Source organism: Ochotona curzoniae, unplaced genomic scaffold (genome assembly GCF_017591425.1).
Source record: "Ochotona curzoniae isolate NIBS_2020 unplaced genomic scaffold, NIBS_Ocur_1.0 scaffold_1037, whole genome shotgun sequence".
Lineage (NCBI taxonomy): Eukaryota > Metazoa > Chordata > Mammalia > Lagomorpha > Ochotonidae > Ochotona > Ochotona curzoniae.
The window spans coordinates 27717642-27731223 of record NW_024467083.1 but is presented as its reverse complement, the minus strand read 5'-3'; the positions used below and the strand labels follow the sequence as shown (position 1 = coordinate 27731223).

Sequence of the window (13582 nt, the reverse complement as noted above, 5' to 3'; positions counted from 1 at the left end):
TTTTTTTTTTTTCATGAACTAGTTTCATAGTGGAGAAAGGTTGTTAGTTTAAAACAATAATTAGGATATGGTAAACTACCCAAACCAGTCAGTTATACATATATATGGGTATATGTATAATGTGTCTATATCGTGTGTTGCATAATATTCTTCAAAAATATGTGTAACATAAGTTTAAATATATTTATCTACTATGTGTATAAATATAGCAAGAAGTACCATGATTAGAGTCACAGATTTCAGAAAGTTAGCTAACATCATTGTAGAGAGAAATGGAAGATGGCGGGGCAGGGGATGGTAAAAAGGCAAAGGGATATCAGAGCAACGACTAAATGTCATTGGGTTTGATAGTGAACGTTTTGTTGAGGGTGTATTGTGAGCATGTAGGAAGATCTATTTTTGAGGAAATTATAATCTCCTACGGGACACACCTAAGCGATAACTTCAATAAATATATGTTCACTTTTATTCTTGAAAACTGTTTTCACTGGATATAGATTTCTAGGTTTGCTCTTTTGTTTCCTGTTTTCTCATGGGGAATTCCTGCCCCAACTTCCTTCAATAGCTTCTGAACAAACAAGCAAAATCTGGGGCCCTTAGCAATTCTGCTGTTAAGTGTTCTCTGTGGCTGCATCTTGAATCATTCTGCCTCCTGCTCACTATGCTGCAACTGTCCCAGTCTGCCAATTGCTCGCAAATATGTTTACCACACTGAACCTACCTGCCTACCAAATTAGGTCATTGGATTTCATCCAGGTTGGCTTTTATAATAAATATGCAGACAGGAGACTGAACGTTTCCTAGGAAAGTTATATGGCCCTACAAGTACAGTCCTGCATAGGTAAGGCAAGGCCAGAAATATTCCAAAATGCTGCATCATCCTGGACCTATCAGAAAGCATTTGTTTCGCAAGGGGATCAGTACTGGTGATGTAGGGGTAAAAAGTAGGCATGAACTACTACTGGTAGTTCCTGATAAACCCAGGAAATATTTAACACTCTTAGTAACAGGAAGAAGGGGGAGATTTTTAAATTCCAAGAATAGTGCCTTGTTCAATAAGGCAGACAAATATTGGTCCCCCTAAGGTTTCTATGTTTTTATACCTACACCCTGTCAAAGACAAAGGGGATTTTGCAAGTGTGATTAAATTAGCACTTTTAAATTTCTAAAAATGTATATTTGAAAGGCAGAGTTACAGAGAGAAGGAAAGAAAGAGAGAGAGAGAGAGGCGAGAGTAGGAGAGAGAGAATAAAAGAGAGAATAGGAGACTCTTGTATTAGTTGGTTCACTCCCCGAATATGGCTGCAATGACTGGAGCTGAGTTGATCTTAAACCAGGAGCCAGGAGTGTCCTTGGGTCTTCCACATGGGTACTGGTACTCAAGGAGCCATCCTCCACTGCTTTCCCAGGCCACAAGCAAGGAGCTGGATGGGGAGTGGAATAGCTGAGACATTAACTGGCACCCAATTGGGATGCTGGTTCTGCGAAGTTGGGCATTAGCCTGTTGAGCCACTGCATTGGTCCCAAGTTAGCTCTTCTGAGAGATGATAGCCCTGTATTACCTGAGTGGGCTTGGTGTCATCACAGCAGTTTTCCAAGAGGGAGGCGGATGGATCAGATTTGTAAGGTGTAGATGTGGATGAGGGAAGCTGAGGTTGGAAAGAGGGATATTGAATAGAAAGGAAGAGGTATTTAAATAAAAATGGAAGCAGACTCTAGATACTACATCTAGAAATACTTCTTTTTAAAAACATTTTTTTTTAGAAAAGTTTATTTTAAAGGCAGAACTACAGAGAGCAGGAAAGAGAGGTCTTACATCCACGGTTCACTCTCCAGATGGCTGCAGTGGCTGGAGTCACACTCATGCAAAACCAGGATCCAGGAGCTTCTCCAAGTCTCTCATATGGCTTCATGGATCCTAGGACTTGAGCCATTCTTTGCTGCTTTCTTAGGCCATAAGCAGGGAGCTGGATGGGAAGTGGAGCAGCTTTGACACAAACCAGTGCTGATACGGGATGCTGGTGTCATAGGTGGAGACTAAGATTACTATGCTACTGCATTGACTTCTGTAAATGTTTCTACATAGGCAAGAAGATAAAGTCTGAGGTTTAATGATGGATAAATAGCCTTCAGATTATGCAGATCATGAAGTATAAATAGCAGGAATAAAAGGAAGCATAAATAGCAGGAGTATAAATAACAAGAGTATTGCTGTAGCATAAGGGTCTCTAGTGTCTCTGGTGATCCCAGTGATGGGCGTCTCCAAGGGTTGTATAGCTTCTGAGGAAGGATGGGGACTTAGTTTGAGCACCACGGAACCAATTCCCTGGCAACCACATTGTTTTTCTTGAAGGTCCCTACCAGGCTGCAGGTTTTAGCGCTGTGACTTCAGATGACTGAGTCAGGTGTCTTACTGCATAGTGTCTTACTGCAAGACCAATTGAGACAGCAGGGAATCAACTGCCCTTGAGCTTCGAGATGGGGCTGTGGGAATTGTGTGGGGAACCAAGTCCCTGAGTTTCTTACGAAAGGACGTTCTTCTGAGAGTTAATCAGAGAGATACTTGCCTTGTTCCTTTAACAAAAAAAATTCTTTTCTTTCTCTTCCTTTCTTCCTACTTTCCTTCTTTGCTTTCTCCTTTTTTTTCTTTTTTTTTTTTTACTCTTTATTTTTCTGAAAAGGCAGATTTACAAAAGAGAGAAGGAGAGACAAAAATCTTCCATTTGCTGGTTCACTCCCCAAATACCTGCAACAGCCAGAGCTGAGATGATCCAAATCTAGGAGTCAGGAACCAGGAGCCAAGAGCCAGGAGCCAGGAGCCAGGAGCTGCTTCTGGTTCTGCCACACTGGTTCAGAGTCCCAAGACTCTGGACCTTCCACTGCTTTTCCAGGCTACAGACAGGGAGCTGGATGGGAAGTGGAGCAGCTGAGACATGAACCGAACTGACAACCAGACAGGATCCCAGTGCTTGCAGGGGCAAGATTAGCTAACTGAGCCACCATGGTCACCTGACCTCATTCTTAAATAAGGAAAATAAAATAGGGATTCAGGGGTCAAAGTTTGTTATCTGTTGGAATTAATCACACTGCTTATTTCAAATGCCGTCATTTAAAAATTTTTATTCACTGAAGTGTAGACCCTGAAAAATGATAAATTAAAGTATGTGCCCACATTCACTCAGATAGTGTCAGGCCTGGGATATACTACACTTGATCTTAGCCAAAAGGCCGAGAAGCAATAGGGCTGGGATATAAACCTCGCCAGTGAGACTCCAGGGAATGTTCTGTCAATACTATGCTATGGATTCCTCTGTCAGACTTGTCACTTCTAGACTGAGTTCTTATAAACCCCAAATCTGTAAGTCAGTAGAACCTAGACTACTACATTGAAAGCATGCTCTTCATGTGCCTAAATTCAACTAAGTCCTTCCAAATTGTGTTGTGAGCATGGATGCCTGTTAGACAGCGTGAACAATAGCACTTACTGAACATTTGCAAGGTGCTAAGATGATCTAATGCCTTCACATATATTGACAACTTAATGCTCACAACAAGGCAAGGTTATGCTGTTATTATGCATATTTTATAAGGGTGGAATTCAAGGTATAATAATGTTATTAATAATAACACTCTGTTATTATTGCCTGGTTATAAAATGATATACTTTAAAAATACTTTGGAATACTCAGACCAACATATAAAGTAACACATTATTCCTGTTCTAAGCACTCAACATACAAAATTAGTAGATAGAGGTAGCTCTTAATAAACAATCCAAGTCTTAGAGCCTTGAGGATCTTATTTACTATTTAATAGAAATTTGACACAGAGAAAAATTAAACAATTTTTAAAATGAAATTTAAAGGGAACATACAAAGACTTTAAGTAAGAAATTAAAAATTTGCTTTGTCAAAATGTGAGACATCTGCTGAGGGGTTGTCCACATATTGATGTCAGCATATTCAGATTCTCAGATGCAGCCAGTTTTCCTTACGTTTTCCTAGTTTATTCATTGTAGGGTTACATCATTTGAAAGATCAATAAATCATTATTACATTGCAATATTTTCCTCATCTTCATGTTTAACTGAAGCAAGATTGTATTTTTAGAGATTTGTTTTTAAATTTGTTTTGTTTTCTATTGGATTTGTTTTTGCTTTTTAGTTCCTTATTTCATTATTTTGATTTGAGCAAGCATTTTATAATTAGAGAGTAATGAGCTCCTCATTACTGGAGATGATAAAATAGAGGCTAAACCACTACCTTTGGCGAGGTCACTCTTGACAGTTCCTACCAACCATGCATTCTTGTTATCGTACTTGGAGGCTTATACAATATAAAAGTTTATATTATAGTAAGAGCTTGAGCAATTCTTATTCCTTCTGAATCGATTAGGAGTAGTAGACAACTCGTGGGGTGAGTGTGCTCCTGACACTGGTTTCAAATCATCCTTTGAACTGGTATCTTCAGCTCTAGGAATGCTCTGATCAACCCAAATATTTGTCAGAAACACAGGGATTTTCCTGAGCTTTGGTCCTCCCTGCCACCTGTGAACAGATCTAGCTTTCCATCTCAGTTCTCCCGGACTTCTCTTTTGTGCTCTGAGAAGACATATTCTTACAACAGACCACTGACTTTACTGTGCGTTTCAAGTTGGACTCTGGATGACTGACTCTTGAAACTCGTTAGTCCAACCTGGGTTGGCCACTTGCCTTGTCTACATTTCTTGATTTCCCTCCTAACTTAGGCAAACTTGGTTTCCTCTTAATCTTAACTACCTCATGACTGACAGTGAGTGCTTTTTTGTAAACCAAAGTCAATCCATGTGTGAGCTGTGGTCTCAAACTTTAATCATCTACAGAGTCTTCTCTCTCTCTCTGGAGATCAGTGTATACCTCAGAGTCTTTAGACATCCACATTAGAAAAAGCTTCAGCCAAGTCTGGGAGAAGATAACCTCCATCTGACTGAGAGCCTTGATTGTTAATTCACTCAGCAAAATGCAATGAACACCTGTTTGATGATAGGCACATCTTTGCCACTGGAGTAGTAAAAATGAGAGCAATTTTTGGTCTTAAAATCAGGGAAGTATTGTTGGTTATGATGCTGTGTGGTTCTATGTCCCAAGCTGCTATTTTCTGCTTTTCTGGACTTTGCTCTTTACTGTTTCCCTGGTCTGAGCACCCTTTATGAACTTCCCATCATTGTCTATTCCAAAGCCCTCTCTTTTATTTTTATTAAGCCAATAGCACATTTTGATGCCACTTCTGAATTCCTGGGCACGAACCACAGCCCATATGCTTGCTGAGACTGTGTTCCAAGATGTGTTTCTCTGTTTGGACTGGAGTTCTTTGATATAAACTTTGTTCTTGGGCTTCTTATCCTTTTTTGCTTGTCATCAGAGCTGTGGTTCTAGCAATACATCATTTTCTGAGTATCAACCCATGCTGTGATTGAAACAGCTTTCCCAAGAGTCTGGCATCCTGTTTTCCCAATAGCTTCCTGTAGTTAACTGTTCCCCTTATTTTTTGCTTGCCATTTCCCAGGACCTGGTACTAATACCAAACTGCCTCTGGAATACGGGAAAACAAAGAGAGAAAAACCAACAATTCTTCAGGAAAAGTTACACTTCCAGCACAGAGAGAAGTCAGTGGGCTTGAATAATCTTACAGTGTTCCATTGCAACAAAACTAGGACAAGAGCATCTGACAGTTTCAGATTTAGATGTCAAAAATGTAGACACCATTAATAATTCATGTTATTGCTGCTCACCAAGGAGCAGCAATAAGCAAGTGCTTATTACGAGACCTTAGAAATGTCATAATGGAGACATGTAAATTGCATGAAGTCTGGTCATAGTCAAACGACATTCAAAATAGAAATATTGCAGTGAGATTTGATTTTTGTAGCTTAGCTGAGTATTTCTTAAAATTCCCAAACCTAGCAAAAAAAATGTATCTTTCACTGATTCACAAAATTACCAGTATATTTTTGTGAGGGACCATACCCCTCATCCAACCCCCAAAACAAAAGCTGCAAGGCCATTGTTTGAGATATTCCCAATTAATGTCAAACTTATCAAATAAAACCTTGTGTTATTTGAAACATGTGCTGCAGGCAATTCCCAACTCACAAATGGATTTTGTTTACAAAACCTCATTGTAAAATCTATACGTAAGATACACAAAAATAAACTAAAAATGGAATATAAATATAACTGTAATAGCTGGAACTAGACAGTTCTTAGGTAAAAGCATAGGTGTACTTTATTTTTAGTAAATCTAAATGACTTTGGGTTAGACAGTAGTTTCTTAAGTATGACACAAAAAGGACTAATGATAAAAAGACAAATAGGTAAACTGGAGTTTCTAAAATTAAAAAAATTATGCTTCCAGGGACAGGACCAAGAAAATGAAAAGAAATGCCACAGGAAGGGAGGAAATAGTTACTAATATGTATCTGATAAGAGACTTGAATCTAAAATACATAAAGACAAACTTTCTGGTAAATGTGTCTCTAAGGAATCTGTACAGATGGTCTATATATATATATGAAGAGATAGTCAATTTCTTCTTTCAGCCATCAGCAAAACAAAAAGGAAAAAACCCACAATGGGATATCACTTTACACCCACTAGAATAGGAACTATATAATAAAAAGAGAGAGGGTAGTAGTAAGTATTGGTGAGAATAGGGATGAGTTGCAACACTCATGTATTAGTGATGAGAATGTAAAATGGTCTAGCTACTTTGGAAAAGTAGCCTGATTAAAAAAATATATGATCCAGAAATTCCATGCCTGGATGGACACATTCCCTAGAGACATGAGAAGAGATCTCTAAATGTTAATTGGGAGCTTCATCCTTGCAAGTGTCAAAGTAGAAGCAATCCAGATGACTATCAGCTGCTGCATAGCTGAACAAAGTGTGCTATACCTTTCCAGGAAAACAGGAGACAAAGAAACATCGAAAACATCATGCTAAGTGAATAAAGCAGACACACAAGGCCTGAAACGGTTGTTGCCTAGGTCTTGAGCTAGGAATGAGAATCGATACTGAATGGAGATCAGGCATTTTTGATGTAATGAAAATATTGGTAAAATTGGATTCTAGTGATGTTTGTGTAGGTCTGTAAATTTACTAAAAGTATTGAGCTGTGCAATTCAAAAGGATAAATTTTATACTTTGAGAGTTTCAATGAAACCATTAAGAAGTCACATTCTTTTCTACTAAAATTTTATATCTTTGAACAAGTCATCTAAAAATACAACTCTTTAGATATAAAGTTGACAGTGTATTAAAATAATATATGTTTTTTCCATCGAAGATTTATTTATTTGAAAGGCATAGTACCAGAGAGAGAGGGAAAGAGGAAGTAAAAAGGAGAGAGATCTTGGAGCTGCTGATTCTCTTCCCAAAGAGCTGTAACAGTCAGGGCTGGGCCATGCTGAACCGGGTTTCCAATTACATGAAGGAAAAATTGACAGACTAAAAGGTAATATAGAAAACTCAAAATTTAGCTGACAGACAATAACTAGCCCTTCTAATGTATGTTTTTAGAATATAAGAACTCTTTTTGAATGCATATAAAGCTCTAAAAATTTTCCATTGTATCCAGAAAGTTAAATCCTGAGAAAAATAAATGTTTTTTTTTTAAGATTTATTTATTTTTTATTGAAAAGACAGAATTACAAGGAATAGGAGATACAGAGAGAAAGATCTTCATCCGTTGGTTCACTCTCCAAGTGAACAATGGCTGGAGCTGAGCTAATCTGAAGCCAGGAGCCAGGAGCTTCTTCCACATCTTCCATGTGCATTCAGGGTCCCAAGGCTTTGGGCCGTCCTCCATTGCTTTCCCAGGCCACAAGCAGGGAGCTGGATGGGAAGTGGAACAGCCAGGACACAAACTGGTGCCCATATGGGGTCCCAGTGAATGCAAGGCAAGGATTTAGCTGCTGAGTCATTGCACCAGGCCTGAGAAAATATTTTGTTGTTGTTGTTTTTTTTAAGATTTATTTTATTTTTATTGGAAAGGCGGATGTTCAGAGAGGAGAGTCAGAGAGGAAGATCTTCAGTCCAATGATTCACTCCCCAAGTGAGCGCAACGGCCGATGCTATGCCGATCTGAAGCCAGGATTCAGGAACTTCTTCCAGGTGTCCCACTTGGGTGCAGGGTCCCAAGGCTTTGGGCTGTCCTCAGCTGCTTTCCCAAGCCACAAGCAGGGAGCTGGATGGGAAGCAGGGCTGCCGGGATTGGAACTGGTGCCCATATGGGATCCCTGGGCGTGCAAAGTGAGGACCTTAACCACTGCGCTATTGCGCGGGGCCCCCCGAGAAAATATTTTGTAAGGAGATACTTTGAACTATTTTTGGCTTGTTTTTTCACTCCTTTTAGTCAAAATAGACTATACGTTTAAAATTCGAATTGCATAGAGTACATTTATGACCATAGAGATAATCTAGAAATCAATAATAAGATAAATGAAAGACTAAAGTTTAGGAGATTCAATACTTCTACATGCTTCTATATACTCAGTTATAAAAAAAAATGAAATACTATATAAATGGCAGTGAAAGTAAAAAATATTGAAATTGTGATACTAATATATTGTGCTTAAAACAGTGGCTTGAAAAGGAATTTATACTTTGAAATACAGTAGTTACTCTCCAGCTGATATGTAGTTTCACCTTATGTGGTTTCAATTACCTATAGTCAAGCTTACCTGAAAATATTGGATGAAAAATTTCAGAGTGAAACAAGCTGTAAGTTTTATAATTTATTCCATCCTCAGTAGCATTGTGAAATTCCACACTCTCCCACTCAGTCCCATCCAGGACATGAATCCACCATGTTTCCAGGGTATCCATGCACAACCTCCTGCTGGCCTCTTAGTAGTTGTCGCAGCTTAGACTGCTGCTGCCATACTGCAGTGTTTGTGTTCAAGCAAGTATTATTGAACTTAACAATGGCTTCAGAATGCAAGAGTGATCATATTTGGTGAGGGCGATATGCCAAAGAGCACCTACAAAATTCTTGCATTTAAAGTAAAAAGTGAAAATGTAAGGTATTACAGTATATTTTTTTCTATTCTGCCACTACTTATTATTGCTCATCTCTCATTGTGCCAATTTGTAAATGCAACTTCATTATATATAAATTTATGCATAGGAAAATGCAGTACATACAGAATTTAGTACTGTCTGCAGTTTCAGATCTACACAAGGGGGTATTGAAACATTCTTGGGGGACAGGGAGGACTGACGTGCTGCATCTTGTCTGAAGTATCCACATGTTGTTTCCCAGCTGGTTCATTAAGAGTTTCTCCAATTGGTGATTCCAACATTCTATAAGATTGACTTTTGTTAATAAGGTACATGATAGGGAAATTTGCTGCAGCATGTTTCAGTGAAATGAAATCCAGGACCACTAAATTATGTTATGTGTGATATTATGACAACTAAGACATTCCACAAGTCTGTGTATAATGGTACTGATGGAAGTAAAAATGTCTGTTTCACTATGAGAATTTCTGTTTTCTATAATGGAAGTGGTGTAGCATAATCAGTCTTCCACTGATGAGAATAGTATCATGCAGGGGACTTTACATTGGTTTCCACTCGAGGCAGGCTGTGCATTCAGTCTTGGTGGAACCAGTGAGAAGCCTAATCCATCTCTCCTTGTCATCATGACTGTTCTACCTGAGTCTGTTGAGCAAGCACTGGGTGAGTTAGGAAATATTGGTTTCTACCAAGCATGCCATATTTTCCATTTGATTACTGAGAGAATTGTGCTCTGTAGTAAGGGTGCTTTTATGAGAATTCGCATAATCAGTCCTCATTCTGAGAGGTTCTTTCACAACTCTAAATTTTCCTGCTAGGAACATTCCATCCTTATTCTCAGTCTTTGACTATCAATACAAATCATTATCTACTCTGTGAAGTGGCATCTAGTTGTATTTCTGGTAATTTCTCTTTCTGGGCAGAAGAAATGATCAGAATTACTCCTCAGTTTTTGCCCACTGTGAGGATTTCTGTTCCCTATCATCCTTCAAGGACAATCCCAAGTTTGATCACAAAGCCGTATCATCATTTATCATTCCATCCTGGCTACTGTCAGAGTATCCTGTGGAACTCTCTGTAAACTGAGTTTCTTTTCTTCCATAAACCAGCCTTAGAGAACTCCCTGTAAGGTCGTTTGTATGTATTGAGAGCAGTGCCAGTGCAGTATAATAAGGGGTGTGAAAATCTTTTTTTTTAAATTTTATATTTGAAATAAGAGGGAAAACTAGAGGGAAAGGAAAAGGGAGAGAGAGAGAGAGATCCATCTTCCATTTGCTGGCTTACTTCCCAAATGTCTGCAGCAGCCAGAGTCAAGACCAGGAGTCTGGAGCTTCATCCAGGTCTCCCATGCAGGCAGCAGGATCCAAGTACCTTAACCTTCACTTGTTGCCTCCCTGAATTGCGTTATTAGGAATCTGCATTGGCAGTGAACTAGCCAGGCCTCTAACTGGGTAATCTGATGTAGGATGAGGGCATTCCAAATGGTTGGCTTAATTACTACACCAATTGCCTGCCTCAAAAGTGTGGGATCTGAATCGGTTGTACAGGTAGTTAATGTATGCCTCTGGGCACATTTTGATCCTAATACGGTACATATCCTCTCTACTTGATTTTGATGTGTTGCTTCAATCACCCCCATTAGTGTTTGCTGAGACAGAGAACATGCCATTCATATGGAAAGCTCAGATCAGTTTGTTACTTTGTATCCCATGTCCAGAAGTTTAGTATCTTGGGGGACACAATACAAGTCATGAGCTGTTTCTCAGAAGCAGAAGAGTATGCAGAAAAAGACATGACTTGGCATTTTAAGCAACTAGCTCTATGACTCCCCCTCCTGGCCTTGAGAGACTTTACATGGCATTCCACATGCCGCAGGATCCTTCAAACCTCATTGGCCCTGTGAGTTAGTTCAAGGGGTTTGAGAATCGGGAAGAGTTGTTCTCATTGGAATGATTGAAGCGATGATTGCAGTCATCAGACTTAACAGCTTTCATATTATATAGAAACATAATATTCTAGTGGGAGGCCTGTTTCAATCATGCACTACATGATGATGTTTCAGATAGTGACCAACTGCATATGTGACAGTATGTACCATACAGCTTAGGCAAATAGTAGACTATACCATCTAAAGGCTTGTGTATGTACATTCTGCAACGTGTGTACAATGATCATGTCACTTAATGAAGTACTTCTCAGACCTTGTCTGCTTTGTTTAGTCACACATGATGGTATTTCAGATCTATAGATACTGTTGCCATTTAGCTACTGCTGATTATAAGGTTCTGTTTATTGCTGAGCCACATGGTCTCACCCACTTGAGAATCCCATCATCACCACTGCACTTGGGGCCCCCCACTTCATTGATGACCTCTCTAATGTTATTCCCTGTCTGCAAAGGACAGCCACTGCAAACCTTGTGAAGATGCTGGAGCTCCCTCGATCAAGGCATTTGGGAGGAAGCATTGGTGTGGGCTCTGTACTCCCTCAGTACTTTGTTCATGGGACTACAGTAAGGGGGTCATAGAAAACAGTTTCATTCTGATGTTATTTCCTGAAACCTTTGAGTCTCACCCTTTACCTTAGCTCTGGTATCTGAAAGTTATTGAATGTAACTCACCAGTGATTCTAGGTTTCATTCAACCAACCAAGAAACTGTTAGAGCTACTCCACTGAACTTAAAGTTGTTGGCAAATGTACCCATTGAATCTATTAATATGATCCAGCAATATGTTCTGTTTTCTTTGGTCTAGCACCCTAATAAGCTATTGTCATACATATTCTCAAGGGGTTCTATCATGAAAAATAGCAAAGCCTTGATTTTTTTTTTTTCTAGCATGAATCTTAGAATCTTCTGGCCTATTCTTTGTGCCATTCCTCCAGGGTATTCTGGGATTAGATCCCTAGCAAGAGTCTGGTAGCAATGTAGGATGATAGAGGGTCAAGCTTGCAGAGCGACAGATTTAAACTGTTGCTTCAGAGGCTCACATGCCGTATGAGTGTCTTGTTTAAGTCCTGGCTACCCCACATCTCCAGTCCTCTCTCTAATGTTCCTGAGAGGCAGCGGGTGGTAGATCCAAGTACTTGCGTTCCCGTCCCCAATGTGGGAGCCGCAGATGGAGTTCCTGTCTCCTGGAATGGAGCTGGCCCAGGCCCAGCTGTTGTCAGTCGTTTGTCAAATGAATCTTTTCATGGAAGATATCGTTGTGTCTCCTCACTCTCTGTCGTGCTGCCTTTCGTAAGTAAGTGTTAGCATACCTGTGATGGCCCCACTGAGGTCATCATAGTTGCTTCAACTTGGAGAAAGCTGATCTCAGATAAGAGAGGAAGGGCCACTTAGGAAGACAAGGAAGGTTAAGGAAATAAAGAGTTCAAGGTTGTAGGATTTTACCAGTTTACTAAGCAGGTTTCCTCTCATTTTCCAGTCAGCAGCTGAAACATCAGAGACCTGGAGAAACTTTGGATTTATAATTTACTTGGTAAGTTTGCAATCCACAGAACCAGATTCTTATTACAATAATAAGCTTCATAGATTTTAAGAGATAAAATATTTTCTGATTTTTGACCTTTTCTTGAGGGAGGGATTTAATGATGAGCTGGTCATTTTCCTGCCATAAGCTTCCCATTGCTGTTGATAACTGATTATGTAGTTTTTGTTCCCACCATGAAAGTCTGTCACAGCAGTTCCTTGGTTTCCCAAAGCCTAGTTTGTAATGTATTTTATTTCAGAAGACGACTGCTGACCTTTTAAAGCACCTGCTTAGCTGTTAGACAAAACTAACTCTAGGATTCTCTTCCCAAGAGTCTTCTTTCTTAAGGATTGTGATTTTATTAATGCCCATAGAGAAAATACAAAAACTACTTCAAATATATCACCGTATGGGTATTTAACATGGGAAATATATTATTGGGGAGACAAAAGGAAAGTGGTATTGTTATCCCCAATTTGGAGGCTTCTAACCTCTCTATATGGAGACATTTATCCCTTACTTTTGCAACCTTCTGAGGGTTAAAAAATAGCAGTTGCCATCTCAGATCTCTGTTCCTGAACTTGCAGTGCTAAATGCTGCTGCCATTGCCAAGAAATTAAAAAAAATTACAATTTCATCTCTCCTTTCTCTGAACTAAAATAAAATTAGTTATTCTTTTCCTTCTAACTTCATGCTTATGGTACCTATTGGCAGTATTTGACCTGGAAGCTTTTTGGCAAGGGAGTCTGGGAAATAAAATCTCTAGGTTTCCTACCCTTGTGTTTTGGAGAGGATGCAGGATACAGATGGATTGAAACACACTCAGAGGGGCTAGCGTACCTTGATTTTGTAAAGTGGAAACAGGGTACTTACAAAGAAGAAGAGAAAGAGGTTCTTAGAAAAATCAAATTGAAAATTTGGCTTAGTGGAACTTAAAAATTGTGGCTGTAGACTTCCCATAACTATGTTACAGAGACTTCAGGACTTTTTTTAGGTGACTGTACATCCCAGGTCAAGGACTATTGATCTAGGAATTGATAGTGCCAGACAATGTGCA

At 39.3% G+C, this 13582-nt stretch overlaps 1 pseudogene; it reads right to left on the bottom strand.

Moving 5' to 3' along the window:
- Positions 1-3128: 3128 nt before the first annotated feature.
- Positions 3129-3240, bottom strand: LOC121168944 (annotated as a pseudogene).
- Positions 3241-13582: the final 10342 nt, after the last annotated feature.